The 19698-nt window shown below is 40.5% G+C and overlaps 1 protein-coding gene across 3 annotated transcripts in view; it reads left to right on the forward strand.

Moving 5' to 3' along the window:
- The first annotated feature begins 7069 nt into the window (after positions 1 to 7069).
- The window catches only part of LOC132407605 (uncharacterized), a 134723-nt gene continuing 122094 nt past the window's right edge, over positions 7070 to 19698 (forward strand). Inside the window, exon 1 of one of the 3 annotated variants that reach the window (XM_059994370.1) lies at positions 7070 to 7200. The gene's annotated coding sequence lies outside the window, so the exon portion shown is untranslated. The other 2 variants (XM_059994379.1, XM_059994360.1) reach the window with 2 other exon arrangements.

Below are 19698 nucleotides of genomic sequence, written 5' to 3' on the forward strand. Positions count from 1 at the left end.
GTAAATCAGTTATTAATTAAGTTAAACACATGCCATATGGTTGATCTTTCTGCTGTGAGAAATACGTCCTGTGATACAATCTTGTATCTCTCAATTAAATTGCCACTCAGCATCCTCTCCCTCAAGAAAGCAGCCTCAGCCCATCCAGATCTTTTCTCAGAGATAATATTTTCCAGTCCTGACAACGCCTTTACAAGTCTCTCCCCGGCCACCTCAAGTACATTCACATACTTCTTGCAACGTGGTCTGAAGATTGCACGCTGCATGCTATCTTTGGCTTTAAAACTGTTTTGTACCATTTCATATGACATATGGCATACAGCTTCATTGAGCATTAAGCCCCAGCTCTTATATTTTAAATTTAGATATTTCACAATACTTAACCTCTCCCTGTAAATTGGTCCCTTGAGTCCTGGCAGCATCCTCCTAAACCACATCTGCATTATTTCCAGTTTAATAATGGCTTTCCAAAACTGTACACAATTTTCCAAAGTGCAGCCTCACCAATATCTTGCACAACTGCAATATAATGTCATGACTCCTACATTTGATTTGCTCCTACACTGTGTACCAGGAGTCTGGAATTGAACATGAGAACAAAGTGATCTGCCCATTGGAGCTCAATGATCATGTGTAGAGCATCAACACTCAGGAGGGAGGTCAAGGAGAGGATACTAACATGGGTTTCCTTTATTTTATCAGTAGATCAGGAGGATTTTGCAAAGAAAGCATCATCGGAGACGATTCTTACCAGCTGATAAATCACCTGCTTCTTACTGGATTTGAGATCTTAATCTTCAAGTATCATTTTCCTCAGAAGGCCAAAGGCTGTGCTAGCACACTGACTGTTTCCCTTTCTGGGAGGCGAATTCTGCTTGATAGAAAATGTTCCACATTAACCATGCTTTGATCATGAATGCTGTTGCCTGGGGTTGGAGGGGTGGCGCTCCACGGCAGGGACAGGATGGTAGAGGACTTTTGTTTCACCTGTATGCTTTAGTGGTCTGGTTGTCAATGACTTGCAGCTGCTCGACATGGAAACTTCAAGCACATGTAGCTGTCCCATCGCTGAGGCTGAAGTGAGCTTGGTCCTTTCAGTCAGGAATGCACAAAAGGAAGAGGGAGATCATGTGACTCTTTATACCTGCCCCTCTGAGCAAAATAAAGTTTTGTGCAGAATCCTTTCCTGCTGTTCCACACTGATCAAAATTAGACAGAAGCAAAATTACAGGGTATAGCCTATCAGAAATATAGGAAATTTTTTAAAAATTCAAGCAATTTCTAGAATGTCAAGATCATCATATTAAAACCAGAAAATACTGGAAAGGCCCAGCAAAATTAGACAGCAACTGCTTGGCTTTGCTATTGAGCAGATCAGATATTGCCTGAACTGTTCGTTTCAAACATTTTCTAAAAATTTTTAACAACACACTCGATGCTGGAGGAACTTAGCAGGTCAGGTGGCAAACAAGGAGGGAAGTGGACAGTCAATGCTCTGAAAAGGCTCAACCCAAAATGTCCACTGTCCATTTCCCTCCCTGGAAGCTGCCTGACCCAGTGAGCTCTTCACGATTCCAGTATCTGCAGCATCTAGTTTTTATTTTAGAATCGCAGTGACTGTAGTTTTCAGGAGTATTTTTATGTCCTGATCATTATGACAAGTTATTCCCAGTTATCACAGAGTTATACAGCAAGGAAACAGGCCCTCTGGCCCAGCTTGTCCATGCCAACTAAGTTTGCCTGCATCGCTTCATATCCTTCTAAACCTTCCTCGTTTACTTATTGAAATGTCATCTTAAATAACTCTCTCTGGAAGAACTTGTTCTTCCGAAAAACTTCTGGGAAGATGGAGTAAACAGAAAGGCCATGTGGTGCTGGTCTCTGAAGTAAAGGGCGATTTTTAAAGCTGGTGTGTGCCAGGAGACCAACCTAAGCTGATCTACCTGTGTGTGAATTTGGTACAGTTTTTAAATTCTCAGTTGATGAGATTACACAGAAACTTATTAACAGTAAACCTAGGTTTTAATAACAGATAGGTGATCACAGGAAGATTTAATTAATAGGTTAGGTCTTAATCACATAATAAAATGGTTATCCAAGTATTCCAGAAATGAAAGGGTTATTGTATGAGGAGTGCTTGATGCTTTTGGGCCTGTACTCGGAATTTAGAAGAATGCAGGGGGATCTCATTGAAACTTATTGAATGTTGAAAGGCCTAGGTGGAGTGGAGTAGAGAGAATGTTTCCTATAGTGGGGGAGTCTAGGACCAGAGGACACAGCCTCAGAATACAGGGACGACTATTTAGAATGGAGATGAGGAGGAATTTCTTTAGCCAGGTGGTGATGACTCTCTGAAATTCATTACCAGAGGCAGCTGTGGAAGCCAGGTTATTGGGTGTACTTAAGGCAGAAGCTGATAGATTATTGATTAGTCAGGGCATGAAAGGTTATGGATAGAAGACAGAAGAATGGGGTTGAGAAAGAAAGTGGATCAGCCATGTTAAAATAGTGGAGCAGACTCAATGGAACGAATGGCCTAATTCTGCTCCTATGTAACAGTAAGTCCAATTTTCTATTACAACGATGGATGCACACTATAATATAAGTAATGAAGTTCCTGAAACTTGGGAGTTGTTACTGCTGCATTCTACATCTCTACTTTTAAGCTATGTGTGGTTCACATTTACAAAATCCACATTAACACATCCCTATTTACTAGTTATTCACCTAAGTATTCTTCATCCTACAACAGTAGGCTTGCACTTATTTGGTACTCATCATCTCATAAACCAAAGCACTTTATAACTCAGACCTTTTCTTCAACAGATGTAATGGCCACTGAAATATAGGATACACAAGGGCAAATGTGCACATAGAAAGCTCTCATAGGCAGCAAGATAATGTTTACAGAGCAAAGAACAATCTGCTAGAAGAACTCATTGGATTGAGCAGCATCTGTAGGAGGAAAGGGATTGCTGATATTGTGCCAAACTTCATGTTAACTACAAACATCAACAATTCCTTCCTCCCTCCCATAGATGCTGCTCACTGAGTTCCTCCAAGAGTTTATTTTTCACTCCAGCTTCCAGCATCTGCAGTTGCTTGAACTTCCCTAATGCTTTTAGAATTAATCTCTATAAACAAAATATTGACCAAGATATATGAAGAAGTGCCGTTTGATTTTAATGTCCACCAGAGAGTTGGAAGAAGGAATTTTAGTTTAATAATTAATATCGCATCTGAAAAATGACACCTGCAATGGAGCAGCATTCCTCCCAGGACTGTCAATCTGGATTTTTGTGCTTAAGTCTCTGAAGCTATAACCTTTGGATGGAGAGGTATTATTGGACACTAAAGCGTCCCAATAATTCTTTGTATTACCATTCATTTTAGACAGAAAAATATCTTAGGAAATTTTTATTTCTGGGTACTCTTTCTCCTATGAATTATGCTTAGTATAAGCAGAGAGAGAGGAGAGAGAAATTCTGACAAGAATATATAGCAGGGGCATCAAATGAATCTAGCAGGCCTTAGTTCCTCTATAAGAGACATCATCAATCAGGTCCTCATCAGGGGAGCGGAGGTGGTGAGGGTCAGTAGCTTTAAGTTCCTCAGTGTTAACACATCAGAAGATCTGTCCTGGAACCAGCATCAAGAAGGCCTAACAGCCCAACTACTTTCATAGAAATTTGCATAGATTTGGCATGTCACTAAAAGCTATGACCAACGTCTTTAGATGGACAGTGGAGAGTAGACTAATTAGTTACATCATGGGCTGAGTATGGAGACATCAGTGCATAGAAATAAAAGAGGCTTCAGGAAGCGGTGGATACAGCCTAATCTAACACAGGTAATGTCTTCCCCATCATTAAGCACATTTACATACAGCACTGCCTCAAGAATGCAGCATCGTTCATCAAAGAGTTTAGGAGGAGACAACGGCACCTATCTGCAACTCCTTTGCTTGCATCTTCGGAAACAGTGCTATTTCCATCTTTAATATCTCTATTTTTCCCTTTCAGGGTTCTTTTGAAGACCTTGACCTGGAGTTACATGCTGACTACGGTTCTTTGCAGGAATGGGACCTGCTCTTGGGGTTTCATGATTATTCGGAACGCCAAGGGCGCAGCCTAAAAGCTTCACTTGTCTTCGGAGGTCCAAGATTTCGGTGCTCTGGAGACAGGGGGATTGAAGGTCGGTGACCGGGCAGGAGTTTGGTGTGTCGTGGGAGATGGAAGATCTAAGGCTGTGTGCCCAGAGACCCGAAATCTTTGGGCACAGAGATCAGAAAAAGCAACACAACAGACTTTTAACATCGTAAACCAATGAGTTGTTTGTTATGTCTCCCCTCTCGCTGTGAAACAGAGACACCTCTTTCTCTCTTATTAGGCAAAGAGAGAGCCAGTGGTATATTGAATACCGGGTGAAAGGGTAGTCTTTGGGTAACTGCAAGTCTGTGTCTTTGCTGTTGCTTTGCTCACGCTTGAGTGCTCAGTGGCAGGTGCTAATACCTTTTTTTGCCGGTGGGGTGAGGAGGGATCGTTGCTCGCTGCCACTTATGCGCGGGAGGGAGGGGAGCTGGGCGGGACTTTGGGGTTCTTGTATTTAACCATCATTCATTCTTTCGGGGCACTCCTCTGCTTTCAATGGATGGTTGCAAAGAAAAAGCATTTGTTTCTGCTTTTATTGTATGTTTACATTTCTCTGACATTAAATGTACCTTTGAAACCTTTGAAGACTTCTCTCATCCAGGCCATGCTCTCTTTTTGCTACTGTCACTTATGTCAGAATGCTGTTTCTGGATTTCAGTTCAGAATTCAACACTGTTGTCCCATAGGAGCAGAATAATTTCATACTCCCTAGTCTCTATACACCACTGTGCAGCTAGGTGTTGAATTTCCTAACTAACAGATCTCAGATCTCAGTCAGGATGCACAACCACTCCTCCCTCTCTATCATCCTCAACACAGGAGCCCCCCAGGACTTGGGGTGAGCCCACTGCTGTACTCTGCTCTCACGTGACTACATGGCCAAACACTCGAGTAATCACATTGTCAAGTTCACTGATGGCACAACAGTGGTGGGGCTCACCACCAACAACAATGAGATAGTCTACTGAGAGGAGGTGGAGGAGCTTGAGGCCTGGTGCCAGGCAAAAAGCTTCTTCCTCAATGTCAAAAAGACCAAGGAGATGGGTATCTTTACATCGACAGCACAGCAGTGGATACCGTGATCAGTGTCAGACTCCTCTGAGTGCACTACCAGTCAACCCATGGACAGACGTTTCTGTGCCTGGCATCACATAAATGGATATCAGTATATCAATGTATATCAGCTATCTTACAGATTTATATTTATTGTGTTTTTTTTTTACTATTATTGTGTTTTTATCCTATTGTGTTCTTTTTTTATGCTGCCTCAGATCTGGAGTAACAATCATTTTGATCTTCTTTACACTTGTGTACTGGAATGAAATAAAACAATCTTGAATCAAGCAGGAGGTACCGGGCCCTTAGGTCCCACACCTCTAGGTTCTGACCCAGCGTGGATATCTTCACTCACCATAAGTCTGAACCAATCCGACAAACTATAGACTCACTTGCAAGAGCTCTTTACATCTCACGTTCCCAGTGTTCCTTTTAACTTGCACAATTAGGCTTCTTTTGCACATTGGTTGTTTGTCAGTCTTCGTTTAAGTATAGATCTTCATAAAATCTGTTGTGTTTGTTTAATTTCCTGCAAATGCCTGCAAGAAAAGGAATGTCAAGGTAGAATATGGCAGCATATATGCACTTTGAAAATAAATTTTACTTGGGAGTTTGACCTCAACGTTGCCTGCTTACCACTAGTTAGGGGACACTGATGACCAGAACTAACTTGCTGAATACTCTGCGTTAACTACTGTGCATTATGTTAGAAGAAAATCACAGAAAAACAGCAGATTTAAATCTGAATATAAAAATAGAAAATACTTGAAACACTTAACAGACCAGACAGCACCACTACCACTGATGTTGCCCTCAGCCACATCTCCTCCATTTCCCAAACGCTCAATAATGCTTAACTTGCTAATTGCTAATAAAGGATCAAAATAAGGATTTTGATTCTTTGGAGATGTGGGTGTCACACAAGAATAGCAACTCTATCTGGGGTTGCAGGCTGGCAGCAACCATTTTGTTTTGATTTTGGATCAATTTTTGCTGCTACAGGAGTAATGCATTATATCTACAAACTTAAAGGTTGGGGAATGGAGTCATAGAGCATTAGACACACAAACAGGCTCTTTGACTCCACCAGTCTCTGCCCATCTGTTAGTCTGCCTTGTCTCATTGACCAGCACCCATGTACTTATCCAAATTCCTCTTAAGTATTGCATTCAAATGCACACCCACTACTTTCACTGGCAGCTCATTCCACATTCACACCCCCCCCCCCAGGTTTCCCTTAAATATTTCACCTTTGTCCCTTAACAATCAATATGCAAATGAACATCAATTGTGCAAATATAAAAAAAGAGAAACAAACAATTTGCAAATGAATGAGTGAGTGAACAGACATACAGATGGATGGACGGATGGACAGATGGAACTGAGACCCTAAATTGCAGAGTCTTAAAAGCGAGCCCATAGGTTATGGAATCAGTTCAGTGTAGGGGTGAGTGAAGTTGGAGAATAGTTGACTGTGCACTGTTGTAAAATTTATTCCGCCCTATCATCGACAGTTCCATTTGGACTGGAGCTAAAATGCAGAAGAGTTACAAAAGTATACAACATCTGCAATGCAAGAAGATGAGGTAGGGGAAGGTATGAGATTGCTAGATACATAAGTCTAGGTACAGAACAGTTCTCAGAGCGGCCAGAAGCTTCATGTTGGGCATGAAGTGGGCCAAGACTACCCACGCACACACAAAAGCATCAGGAAAACCTGTCTGATGGGAATCAAGGGTGTACTCCCCCCTAAAAAATTGCCTACGTCTCCTCTAAACTTTCCCGCCCTTTCCTTAAAGCCCTGCCCTCTGGTATTTGACGTGAATGTTCGCTTTATGTATTTACATAATTCAGTTTGAAGCCTACTGTGGTTCCGAGTCGATAATTCTGGGCGAACCTGAATGTATGCCTCAGGAAAAGAGAGTGCAGCACAGCCGGATTTCGAGGTGAAATAGCTGGCCACCTGGTAGATTTTCGTCGGGGAATCTCAGAAGTAAGTTTCCCAGCGAGTTGGTTGGAGACTTTCACACGATGGTTTTCTCCCGCCGACCAAAGCGTGTTTGCTCGTGACTGCAACCATTGCCCTTTCCCCAAAATATTAGTGATATTTTGGAGAAAGGTTTGAATTTTGAAAGTTACGTTTTGGAAAAGCTCCTGGAAAGACGAAAGGAAATATCAGTATCTCTGAAAGAAGTTCAGCTCTTCGAACTAAAGAACTGATGGTGCCGCCCATATTCAGGACACAATGGCGTTTGCCATCGCAACGCTCAGTAAACATACGGCGGCTCGGTGCTCCGCTGTTCCCGCTCCAGACCACGCTGGAGCTGCGGGAAGGGGGTGAATATATTGGTCCCATGAGCCGAGAGACCGCCGGGTCCTTTAGCAAGGTAAAGAGCCTGAGAATGGCTTTTTGGTTCATGAAACTGCAGAGGTGGTGGTGGGCGAAGATGTGTTCCGTTTGCGCTTGTGTGTTTTCTGTGAGATGGGTTCGGCTGAACAGTCGTGCAGAAGCGCACTGGATGCTAGAATCATGGACAGAACAAGGAGATTTTTTTTTAATAAGTCCCTTGGTGATTCTTAAGATGAAGAGGAAATCACACAGTGCAGGATATAACCGGCAGGTTACAGTACACAGTATTTGACACGAATTCTATGCCCTACGTAGCTAACCGTGAAAACATCTGCCTCTATTGCACTCATGGCACAATAATTCATATTAGACTGTAAGCTGCAGCAGCAGATTTGCGTCATCGGGTCTGCTCCACCATTCCATCATGGCTGATATTTTATCCCGTTCTTCAGTCATCTTCCTGTAACGTTTGGTGGGTGCCCTTGTAAGAAACTGCCGTATGGACGTAACACTGCAAGGTCTTTATGTGTGTCTCAGTCACCCTTCCCCTCAAAACATCTGTGCCCCGAGTTAGAATTTTACAGATTCAAATCTCTTAAGACCCCAGTAACATTTTCTAGGGGCTCTGAGGGTGCTGCACAGTCAGAGATACTTACTCCCTTGTGAGGTGTTACAGGGAGAGGCGCTCTCCCAGATGTAGGTAAAAGGGTCCATGGTACAGAAAAGGGCATTAATCTCACTCACAGTGCTACTTCTTTGGTTGTTAAATATTCTCCCACATGGTAGATTCTACAGAAATACAAGACTTCTTTTAAAAATTTGTTGTAATCTTGAAGTTCATAATACTGATTTGCCAAATAGCGGAAACAATTTTTCATTGTTTATCCTATTTTAAAGCATATTTGTAGCTATTCATCCAATTGTGTTACATTATTCTAATGCTTAACTGCAGTAACATTCCCATGAATTCTGTAGTTTTCACAGGGCCTCTGATCCATGTCCAATATTGTAGTACCCAGAACTGCATACAACTCTAAAGTTGCTTAACCCATACCAAGTGCTATCATTCATTGTCTGTATTCAATGTTTCATTAGGGTTTGAAACCAACCTGTACATCCACATCACTGTTGAATGCACATTCTTAACATTTTCATTGGTTAGAATTTTGTTGGTCTTGATTTCTTTACCAATTTCTGCCATGATTTATACCTGCCATATATTCATCTGTTTAGTTAATTTTTTTTTGGGTTCTTGTGATTCTCAGGCTTTGCCAAACTACTAATATGATGTCATCAACAATAATACAATTCCTTTTGAGCTTATCACATACATAAATGGGGGGGAAAATGCCATCAGTAACCACATCCTGCTCTTCTTTAGGAAGTTGGAAATATTAGCTTGAGAATAATTAAAATGTTACATCTGTTTCAAATTTGAAATGTTCTTCTGTGCCTTTTCATGTATTATGTTATTGTAAATACATTTATATTACTGTATATTGCCCAGAATCAGTAACAGAAAGAATCTTAGCATTAAACTATAGGGAAATTCCACCTTTTGCATCCATTTTAGGACACCTTAAAATGTTTTGCAAACAATGCAGTATTTATTGAACTGTAATCAGTTATAAGATAGGAAAAGTCCCTCTGATGTTTCTGATGTTTGAACCTTCTCCCCATTTAGAGAATAGTCTGCACTATTGTCCCTTTTACCAAAATACATTATCATACATTTCCCAACACTGTATTCCATCTGCCACATTTTTGTCCATTCTTCCAGTTTGTCTAAGTCCTCCTGCAGTCACATTGCTTCCTCAGCACCACCTACCCCTCCACCTATCTTCGTATCATCCACAAACTTTGTCACAAAGTCATCAATTCCATTATCCAAATCATTGTCAAACAACGTGAAAAGTAGCAGTCCCAATACTGACCCCTGTGGAACACCACTAGTCACTGGCAGCCAACCAGAAAAGACAATAGACAGTAGGTGCAGAAGTAGGCCATTTGGCCCTTCCAGCCAGCACTGCTATTCACTGTACTCATACACAATCAGTACCCCGTTCCTGCCCTCTCCCCATATCCCTTGACCCCGCTATATATAAGAGCTCTATCTAACTCTCTCTTGAAAGCATCCAGAGACTTGGCCTCCACTGCCTTCTGGGGCAGAGCATTCCACATATCCACCACTCTCTGGGTGAAAAAGTTTTTCCCTTATTCCTAAACCGTGGCCTCTAGTTCTGGACTCACCCATCAGCGGGAACATGCTTCCTGCCTCCAACGTGTCCAATCCCTTAATAATCTTACATGTCTCAATCAGATCCCCTCTCATCCTTCTAAATTCCAGTGTATACAAGCCCAATCGCTCCAATCTTTCAACATATGACAGCCCTGCCATTCCGGGAATTAACCTTGTGAACCTACACTGCACTCCCTCAATAGCAAGAATGTCCTTCCTCAAAGTTGGAGACCAAAACTGCACACAATACTCCAGGTGGGGTCTCACCAGGGCCCTGTACAGCTGCAGAAGGACCTCTTTACTCCTATACTCAATTCCTCTTGTTATAAAGGCCAGCATGCCATTAGCTTTCTTCACTGCCTGCTGTACCTGCATGCTTGTTTTCATTGATTGATGTACAAGAACACTTAGATCTCGTTGTACTTCCCCTTTTCCTAACTTGACTCCATTTAGATAGTAATCTGCCTTCCTGTTCCTGCCACCAAAGTGGATAACCTCACATTTATCCATATTAAACTGCATCTGCCATACATTCGCCCACTCACCTAGCCTGTCCAAGTCACCCTGCATTCTCATAACATCCTCCTGACATTTCACACTGCCACCCAGCTTTGTGTCATCGGCAAATTTGCTAATGTTACTTTTAATCCCTTCATCTAAATCATTAATGTATATTGTAAACAGCTGCAGTCCCAGCACCGAACCTTGCGGTACCCCACTGGTCACAGCCTGCCATTCCGAAAGGGACCAGTTAATCACTACTCTTTGTTTCCTGTCAGCCAGTCAATTTTCAATCCACGTCAGTACTCTGCCCTCAATACCATGTGCCCTAATTTTGCCCATTAATCTCCTATGTGGGACTTTATTAAGGCTTTCTGAAAGTCCAGGTACACTACATCCACTGGCTCTCCCTTGTCCATTTTCATAGTTACATCCTCAAAAGACTCCAGAAGATTAGTCAAGCATGATTTTCCCTTCATAAATCCATGCTGACTCAGACACATCCTTATACTGCTATCCAAATGTGTCGTAATTTCCTCTTTTATAATTGACTCCAGCATCTTTCCCACCACTGACATCAGGCTAACCGGTCTGTAATTCCCTGTTTTCTCTCTCCCTCCTTTCTTGAAAAGTGGGACAACATTAGCCACCCTCCAATCTACAGGAACTGTTCCTGAATCTATAGAACATTGGAAAATGATTACCAATGCATCCACAATTTCTAGAGCCACCTCCTTAAGTACCCTGGGATGCGGACCATCAGGTCCCGGGGACTTATCAGCCTTCAGACCCAACAGTCTATCCAACACCGTTTCTTGCCTAATATAAATTTCATTCAGTTCATCCATTACCCTAGTTCCTTTGGCCACTATTACATCTGGGAGATTGTTTGTGTCTTCCCTAGTGAAGACAGATCCAAAGTACCTGTTCAACTCATGGGCCATTTCCTTGTTCCCCATAATAAATTCACCTGTTTCTGTCTTCAAAGGCCCAATTTTGGTCTTAACTATTTTTTTGCTATTCACATACTTAAAGAAGCTTTTACTATCCTCCTTTATATTCTTGGCTAGTTTACCTTTATTACCACTCATTGCCTCCTACCTGTCAGCCATTCCTCCATCCATGCAGTATCTTTCCTGTAACGCCACAGGATTTTATGTTGTTAAGCAGTATCATCAGAATCAGAAACAAGTTTTATTATCACCAGCATGTGTTGTGAAATGAGTTAACTTAGCAGCAGCTAAGCGCATTATGTATCTACAATACATAATGTAGAAAAAGAACAAAAAAATAATAACTAAGTAAATCAATTACAGTATTTGTAGACTGAATAGATTAAAAATTGTACAAAAATAGAAACACATATTTAAATAGTGTTCACAGTTTTAGTGTCCATTTAGGAATTGGATGGCAGAGGGGAAGAAGCTGTTCTTGAATCACTGAGTGTGTGCCTTCAGGCTTCTGTACCTCCTACCTGATGGTAACAGTGAGAAAAGGGCATGCCCTGGGTGCTGGAGGTCCTTAATAATGGACGCTGCCTTTCTGAGACACCGCCCTCTAAAGATGTCCTGGGTACCTTGTAGGCCGTTGCCCAAGATGGAGCTGACTAGATTTACAACCTTCTGCAGCTTCTTTCGGTCCTGTGCAGTAGCTCCCCCCCCACCCCCACCAATACCAGACAGTGATGCAGCCTGTCAGAATGCTCTCCACAGTACATCTATAGAAGTTTTTCAGTGATTTTGTTGACATACCAAATCTCCTCAAACTCCTAATGAAGTATAGTCACTGTCTTGCCTTCTTTATAACTACATAGCTATGTTGGGACCAGGTTAGATCCTCAGAGATCTTGACACCCAGGAACTTGAAACTGCTCACTCTCTCCACTTCTGATCCCTCTATGAGGATTGTTATGTGTTCCTGCATCTTGCCCTTCTGGAAGTCCACAATCAACTCTTTCGTCTTACTGACGTTGAGTGCCAGGTTGTTGCTGTGACACCATTCCACTAGTCGGCATATCTCACTCCTGTACGCCCTCTCGTCACCATCTGAGGTTCTACCAACAATGGTTGTATCATCAGCAGATGTATAGATGGTATTTGAGCTTTGCCTAGCCACACAGTCAAGTGTAGAGCAGTGGGCTAAGCACACACCCCTGAGGTGCACCAGTGTTGATCATAGAGAGGAGGAGATGTTATCACCAATTTGCACAGATTGTGGTCTTCCAGTTAGGAAGTCAAGGATCCAATTGCAGAGGGAGATACAGAGGCCCAGGTTTTGCAACTTCTCAATCAGGTTTGTGGGAATGATGGTATTAAGTGCTGAGCTATAGTCGATGAACAGCATCCTAACATAGGTGTTTGTGTTGTTCAGGTGGTCTAAAGCTGTGTGAAGAGTCATTGAGATAGGCAAATTGCAGTGGGTCCAGGTCCTTGCTGAGGCAGGAGTTCAGTCTAATCGTGACCAACCTCTCAAAGCATTTCCTCACTGTAGATGTGAGTGCTACTGGGCGATAAGGCAGCTCACATTATTCTTCTTAGGCACCGGTATAATTGTTGCCTTTTTGAAGCAATTGACGACTTACACCCATAGCAGTGAAAGGTTGAAAATGTCCTTGAATACTCCCACCAGTTGGTTGGCACAGGTTTTCAGAGCCTTACCAGGTACTCCATCAGGACCTTGCGCCTTGCGAAGGTTCACCCTCTTTAAAGACAGCCTAACACAGGCTTCTGAGACAGAGATCACAGGGTCATCACGTGCAGCAGGAATCTTCACAGCTGTAGTTGTGTTCTCCCTTTCAAAGCGGGTGTAGAAGGCATTGAGTTCATCTGGTAGTAAAGCATACCTGCCCTTCATTTACTTGGGTTTCGCTTTGTAGGAAGTAATGTCTTGCAGTCACTGCCAGAGCCTCATGTGTGACACTTTATCGAATGTCTTCTGATTATCTAACAACTCTAATGGGTTTGTCAGGCAAGAGATCCCTTTACAGAAATCATACTGACTTTGACTTGTTTTATCATTAGTCTTCAAGTACCTGAAATCTCATCCTTAATAAAACACTTTCCCAACCACTGAGATTAAGCTAACTGGCCTATAATTTCCTCTCTTTTGCCGTCCTCCCTTAAAAAGTGGAGTGACATTTGCAATCTTCCAGTCCTCCGGGACCATGCTAGAATCAAGTGATTCTTGAACGATCATGAGTAGTGCATCTGTTATCTCTTCAGCAACTCTCTCAGGACTGTGGGACGTAGTCCATTGGGTCCAGATGACTCAGTTTGCCTTGCACTTTCTCCTTTGTAATAGCAATGGTACTCACTCCTGCTCCCTGACACTCACAGACCTCTGCCACACTGCTAATGTCTTCCACAGTGAAGATTGAGGCAAAGTAACCATTAAGTTCATCTGCCATTTATTTGTCCCCCATTACTACCTCACCAGCATCATTTTCCAGTAGGCCAAATATCAACTCTCACCCCCCTTTTACTCTTTAAATAACTAAAAAAATGTTTAGTGTCTTGCTTTTTGCCCTCATATTTCATCTTTTCCATTCTTTCAGCTTAATAACTCATCTCCTTCTACTTTAGGCCATGAACTTATCAATCACCCCTGATGAGTTATTAACTTCAAACTTTCTGCATAATCACTCAGAGTTGAACTGCATGTGCATGTAACAAGAGCTGTATATCTCATCTCCCTTGACTTATCAATCACCCCTGCTGTGGACACTTTCTGGAGGTCCAAGATCCGTATGCTCCACGACCGTTGGACTAAGTGTGTAAATGTAGGAGGGGACTATGTTGAAAAATAAATGTGCTAGGTTCTCTAAAATTGACTCCTTCTACCTTAGGCCACAAGCTTAGCAATCACCCCTCGTATGCAATCCTTAACTTCCCTTCTCAGCCATGGTTTCCTATCCCTGCCATTTGAGAACAACTTCTGTGGAATGTATCTGTCTCGCACCTTGTGAACTATTCCCAGAAACTTCCACCTGTGCTCTGCCGCCATCCCTGAGGTATCCTCCTCCAAACCAGGTGAGTAAGCTCCTCTCCCTTGCCTCTGTAATTCCCTTCATTCCATTGCAATGTGATTCTCTCAGATTGCAGTATGAATTCAATCACATTATGATTGCTGCCTTCCAAGTGTTCTGATATGTTAAGCTCTCTAATAAGATTGGAGCATTACACAACACCCAGTCTAAGATAGCCTTTCCCCAAAGCAGGCTCACACACAAACTGCTCTAAAAAACCATCTTCTAGGTATTCAACAATTCCTTGTGATCTGACACCAACCTGACTTTCCCAATCCCCTTGCATGTTGAAGTCCCCCGTAACAATTGTGACATTACCCTTATTACATGCCTTTTCCAGCTCCCTTTGCAATCTCAGCCTCACATCTGAGTTTGTAATAGGCCTCCCATCATAATGTTTTTTCTGCCCTTGCAGTTTCTAAACTCCACCTGCAAAGATTCAACATTCTCTACCCCATGTCACTTCTTTCCAAAGATGTAATTCTGCTCTCAGTTCTATGATAAACAGATCGAAGGACGCTCAGTTAATTCCAAAAGTTCCCTTGCTCCCTCGTACACATTTCCCTCCATTGAAGTAAATGGAAAAGCTGAAATCGTGCCAGGTATAACTTGGCAGGGTCCTGAGCTTTGTGAGAACTGCGCTGGCAATGAATTGCTGGCACATTCGGGAATATTCAGCTTTTGGGAACTAGAGTGGCCTTATAGACCTTATAGATTTTTTTTTTGGAATGTAGGAGAGTCAAGGGTTTAGCGGATCATAAATACCTGTTGCACTTTTACCTAGGGGTTGTGAATTACAACTCCGTGAGAGAAGACATGAATAAAGACCTGTCCCACCTGACAAAGGTCCGGTTCACTGATTTATTGGCAGACTGCAGGAGAGATGCATGGCTTCAGTCGGAGTGAGAACTAGGCCTCAAGCTATGGTGTTGCCCGTTTAAAGCTGCCCAGGAGCGAGGCATCCGAGTTTGTGTTCTCCACCTGAGGTGGTATGGCATGGCGTCTAAGCTGGAGTAGGTGCTGCCTCGTAGTGTTAGCTCCACAGAAGACAAGCAGTATCGTGTTCAACTGCAGATTTCTGCAACATACATGGACTCAGTGTCTTGGACTATTTATATTCTTGTGTGACTGTATTTTACCGACGTCATATACGTGCCTTGTGCTGCTTATGTCTGTAGGTACTGTGTTTTGTACCTCGGCTCTAGAGTAACGCTGTTTTGTTTGGTTGTAGTCATGTATGGTTGAATGACAATTGAACTTGAAGTACTGGTTTAGCGTAACTGCCTCAATATCATGCTGGCAGCAAAACATCATTGAGAAGGCTCATACATATTTCAGCACAGTATGGAGCTGACTTGATCTCTTTCAGTGAGGCCCTGACTGTTCGCTTCGTTTTCCAAAGTGTAGAATGCCACATGATGGGGCTGAACAAGGCAGAAAATAGAAAAGCTTGAAAGTGCATCTGCCCTCCCCCCCCCCAACCCCAGATCAAGGATAACTCTTACCCCACTGTTATAAGATAATTAAAAGCTTCCCTAGTATGATACATTGGATTCTTAATTTCACAATCTATCTTGCACCTTATTGTTTAGCTGCACTGCACTTTCTCTGTAGGTGTGACACTTCATTTTGCACTGTTATTGTTTTACCTTGTTCTACCTCAATGCACTGTATAACCAGTCTACAAGACAGGCTTTTCACGCAATCTTGGTACATGTGACAATAATAAGCCAACTTGAATTCCAATTCCCTTTCCTTTATCAATCTTTTTTATTAAGTTTCAAATAGATAAACATAGCAATGATAGTGATACAAAGAGATCGGGATTTCATTAATAACGGTTAACGTATACATAAATAGACCCCGAGTAACATGTGTCATCTAAGCCTCCCAATCTCTTAGTAACTAAACATGAGAAAGATACAAAGAAAAAAGATTTTTACAAGAAAAAAAATCCCCCTAAACAAAAAAAATTTTAAAAGTACAAAACAAAAGCTGGGCTGCCTTATTTCATTGGTTAAAATCATTATTTGTCATTAACTCCGCTCCTCTATACACGAACAAGAAGTTATTGAGAAGGATTCGGAAAAGGTCAGCTTACGTCATATAAAAATGTTGAATAAATGGTCTCCAAGTTTCTTCAAGTTTAACCGAAGGGTTGATAGTGCCACTTCTAATTTTTTCGAAGTTTAAGCATGTTATAGTTTGGGAAAGCCATTAAAATGTAGTAGGGGGATTAGAATCTTTCCATTTTAAATAAAATGTATCTTCTGGCTATTAATGTAACAAATGCAATCAAGCTGAAGGGGATAATTGACTAGAGTCTATCATTGGTAATCCAAAAATTGCAGTAATAGGATGAGGTTGTAAATCAATATGCAATACTGTTGAAATAATATCAAAAATAATTGCCCAATAATAGAATCTTAAATTTGGCATTGCCAAACCACCATCCTTTTTTGATTTCTGTAAATATTTCTTACTTAACCTAGGATTTTTATTCTGCCATATATACGAAGAAATTTTAGAATCAATAATATCAAAAAAGGATTTAGAAATGAAAATTGGTACCTCCTGAAATAGATACAGAAATTTAGATAAAATAATCATCTTAATTGTATTAATTCTACCAATCAACAATAAGGACAATGGGGACCATTCAGTAAGCAGTTGTTTAACATGATCAATTAAGGGTAAAAAGTTAACTTTTAAATAGATCCTTATACTTCTTAGTAATTGTAACACCCAAATAAATAATCAGTAACCGGTCTGAATGGTGATTGTCTATAGATTGGAGTTTGCATATTTAATGGAAAAAGTTCACTCTTATTAAGATTCAATTTATAACCAGAGAAAGTAGTAAACTGAGGAAGTTGTAATATTATTGCAGGAATGGATTTCTCTGGGTTAGATATATAGTGACACGTCATCTGCATATAGTGATACCTTATGTATCTCATTCCCACAAATAGTGCCAAATATAATGGGTGAATCAAAAAGAGTGATTGCCAAGGGCTCCAAGGCAATATCAAATAGTAAAGGACTTAAAGGACAGCCCTGTCTGGTACCTCAAGAAAGCCTGAAAAGGGGGTATCTCAGATTATTGGTAAATACAGAAGCCGAAGATGTATAATATATCAGTTTTAATCCAAGATATAAACTTTGGGCTAAAATTAAATTTCTCAAATGTATTAAATAAATATTCCCATTCAACTCTATCAAACGCCTTCTTGGCATCAAGCGAAATAACACATTCTGGGGTTTAGATGAAGAAGTATATACAATATTCATTAACCTAATGTTAAAATATAAATAATGATTTTTGATAAATCCTATATGGTTGTCAGAGACAATTTGTGGCAGTACATTTTCCAATCTAATTGCCAATATTTTGGAAAAGATTTTGGAGTCCATATTCAACAAGGGTATAGGTCTATATGATGCACATTCAGTGGGGTCTTTATCTTTTTTATGAATTAAAGAAATAGATGCTTCATAAAAGGATAGTGGTAATTTAACCTACAAATAAGGCATCCTTAAAGATTCTACATAACCAAGCAGAAAGTAGATTTGAAAAAAATTTGAAAAATTCTACTGTATACCCATCCAAACCAGGTGCTTTACCAGAATTCATCAAAGACATTGCTTTCTTTATTTCTTCTTCCATGATGGGTGCATCTAATGCTAAATGTTCATGAGGTGGTAATTTCAGAATATTCAGTTTCCTTAGAAATTCATGTATTATGGTAGAATCATCAGGAAATTCTGATTGGTATAAAGAGGTATAGAATTCTTGAAAAGATTTATTAATTTTGACATGGTCAACCATCAAACTACCATCCCATTTACGAACTTTAATAATTTGACGTTTAGCCGAAGCAATTTTAAATTGGTGGGCCAATAATTTACCTGATTTATCACCATGTACGTAAAATTGACTCTTAGTTTTAAGTAATTGAAATCGGGGATGTTATTGACAAACTGTGTTGCATCTGAAGTTCAATTCCCTTTTTGTAAAGCTCCAGATTAGGAGCAACAGAATATTTTTTTTATCAATTTCTTTAATCTTATCAACCAATGTACGTATTTCATTATTAATTTGTTTTTCAATCCAGCAGAATGATATAATTTGACCATGGATGTATACTTTAATAGTATCCCATAATATTCCACTGGAAATTTCTTCCGTAAAGTTAGTTGAAAAGAAAAAGGCAACCTGTTCTTTAATAAAGTTAAAGTTTAAGTCCTGAAGTAGAGTAGAATTGAACCACCATTGCCTAGCGCTAAAAGTTACATCAGTTAATTTGATTGATAGTTTCAAGGGCACATGATTGGAACTAGCGATTGCATCGTATTCACAGGCAGTAACAGACAGAACTAATCGAGAGTCGATAAACGGTAGTCAATTGTAGAATAATTATGATATACATGAGAAAAGAATGAAAATTCTTCATTGTTAGGATGTATAAACCTCCAAATATCTAAAATTCTGGAGTCAACTAAAAAGGAATTATTAAGAATAGCAGATTTGTTTTGAGGTACCTGATTGGATGCAGACCTGTCCATCGAATGATTCAGGCAATAGTTAAAATCTCTGCCCACTATCAACATATATTCATTTAAATTAGGAAGAGAGACAAATAAATGTTTAAAGAATTCAGGATATTCTGCAGTTGGTGCATAGACCATAACAATTTTCTGGTTATAAAGTAAACCAGAAATTAATAGATATCTACTATTCAGGTCAGAGATTGTTTCATAGTGAACAAATGAAATCGAGGAGTCTATAAAAATAGATACACCTTTCACCTTAACCTGTGAATTAGAATGAAATTGATATCCCTTCCAAAATTACCCTCCTTCCTCACATGAGTTCCCTGGACAAAGATAATCTGAGCATTCAGTCCAAGAAAAACTTTAAAAATCTTCTTCCGTTTAATCAGATGATTCAAACCGTTCTTATCCCATGAGACAAAGTTAGTAATATTATCCATTTTATTTGAATAAACCATAAGATATGTAAAGGGCTAACCTTCCTGCAGAGGAAACTCATGAATCAGGAAGAAGGAAAAAGGTTTAAAAGGAACCAGAAGTTACGACAATTCAGACATATTTGTAGTTTCAGTTCAGCCCAGATGAAAAAAAAACTAAAGTTGGTTCCACTCCCTACCCACAAAGACCTGAAAACTGGCCAATAGACAGCCAGAAAGCACACTAGAACCTCCCTTACCCCCACTCTCTTGATGGCAAGTCTCAAAAATTGAAAAAGATGCTAAATACCACCCAGTCAAAACATTGAAAAAGGAATGCCATATTTGCAAAACATTTTGAGAAGTGAAATCTTTAAAAAGTGAAACGGAATACAATCTTATTAATA

Source organism: Hypanus sabinus, chromosome 2, assembly GCF_030144855.1.
Source record: "Hypanus sabinus isolate sHypSab1 chromosome 2, sHypSab1.hap1, whole genome shotgun sequence".
Classification (NCBI taxonomy): domain Eukaryota; kingdom Metazoa; phylum Chordata; class Chondrichthyes; order Myliobatiformes; family Dasyatidae; genus Hypanus; species Hypanus sabinus.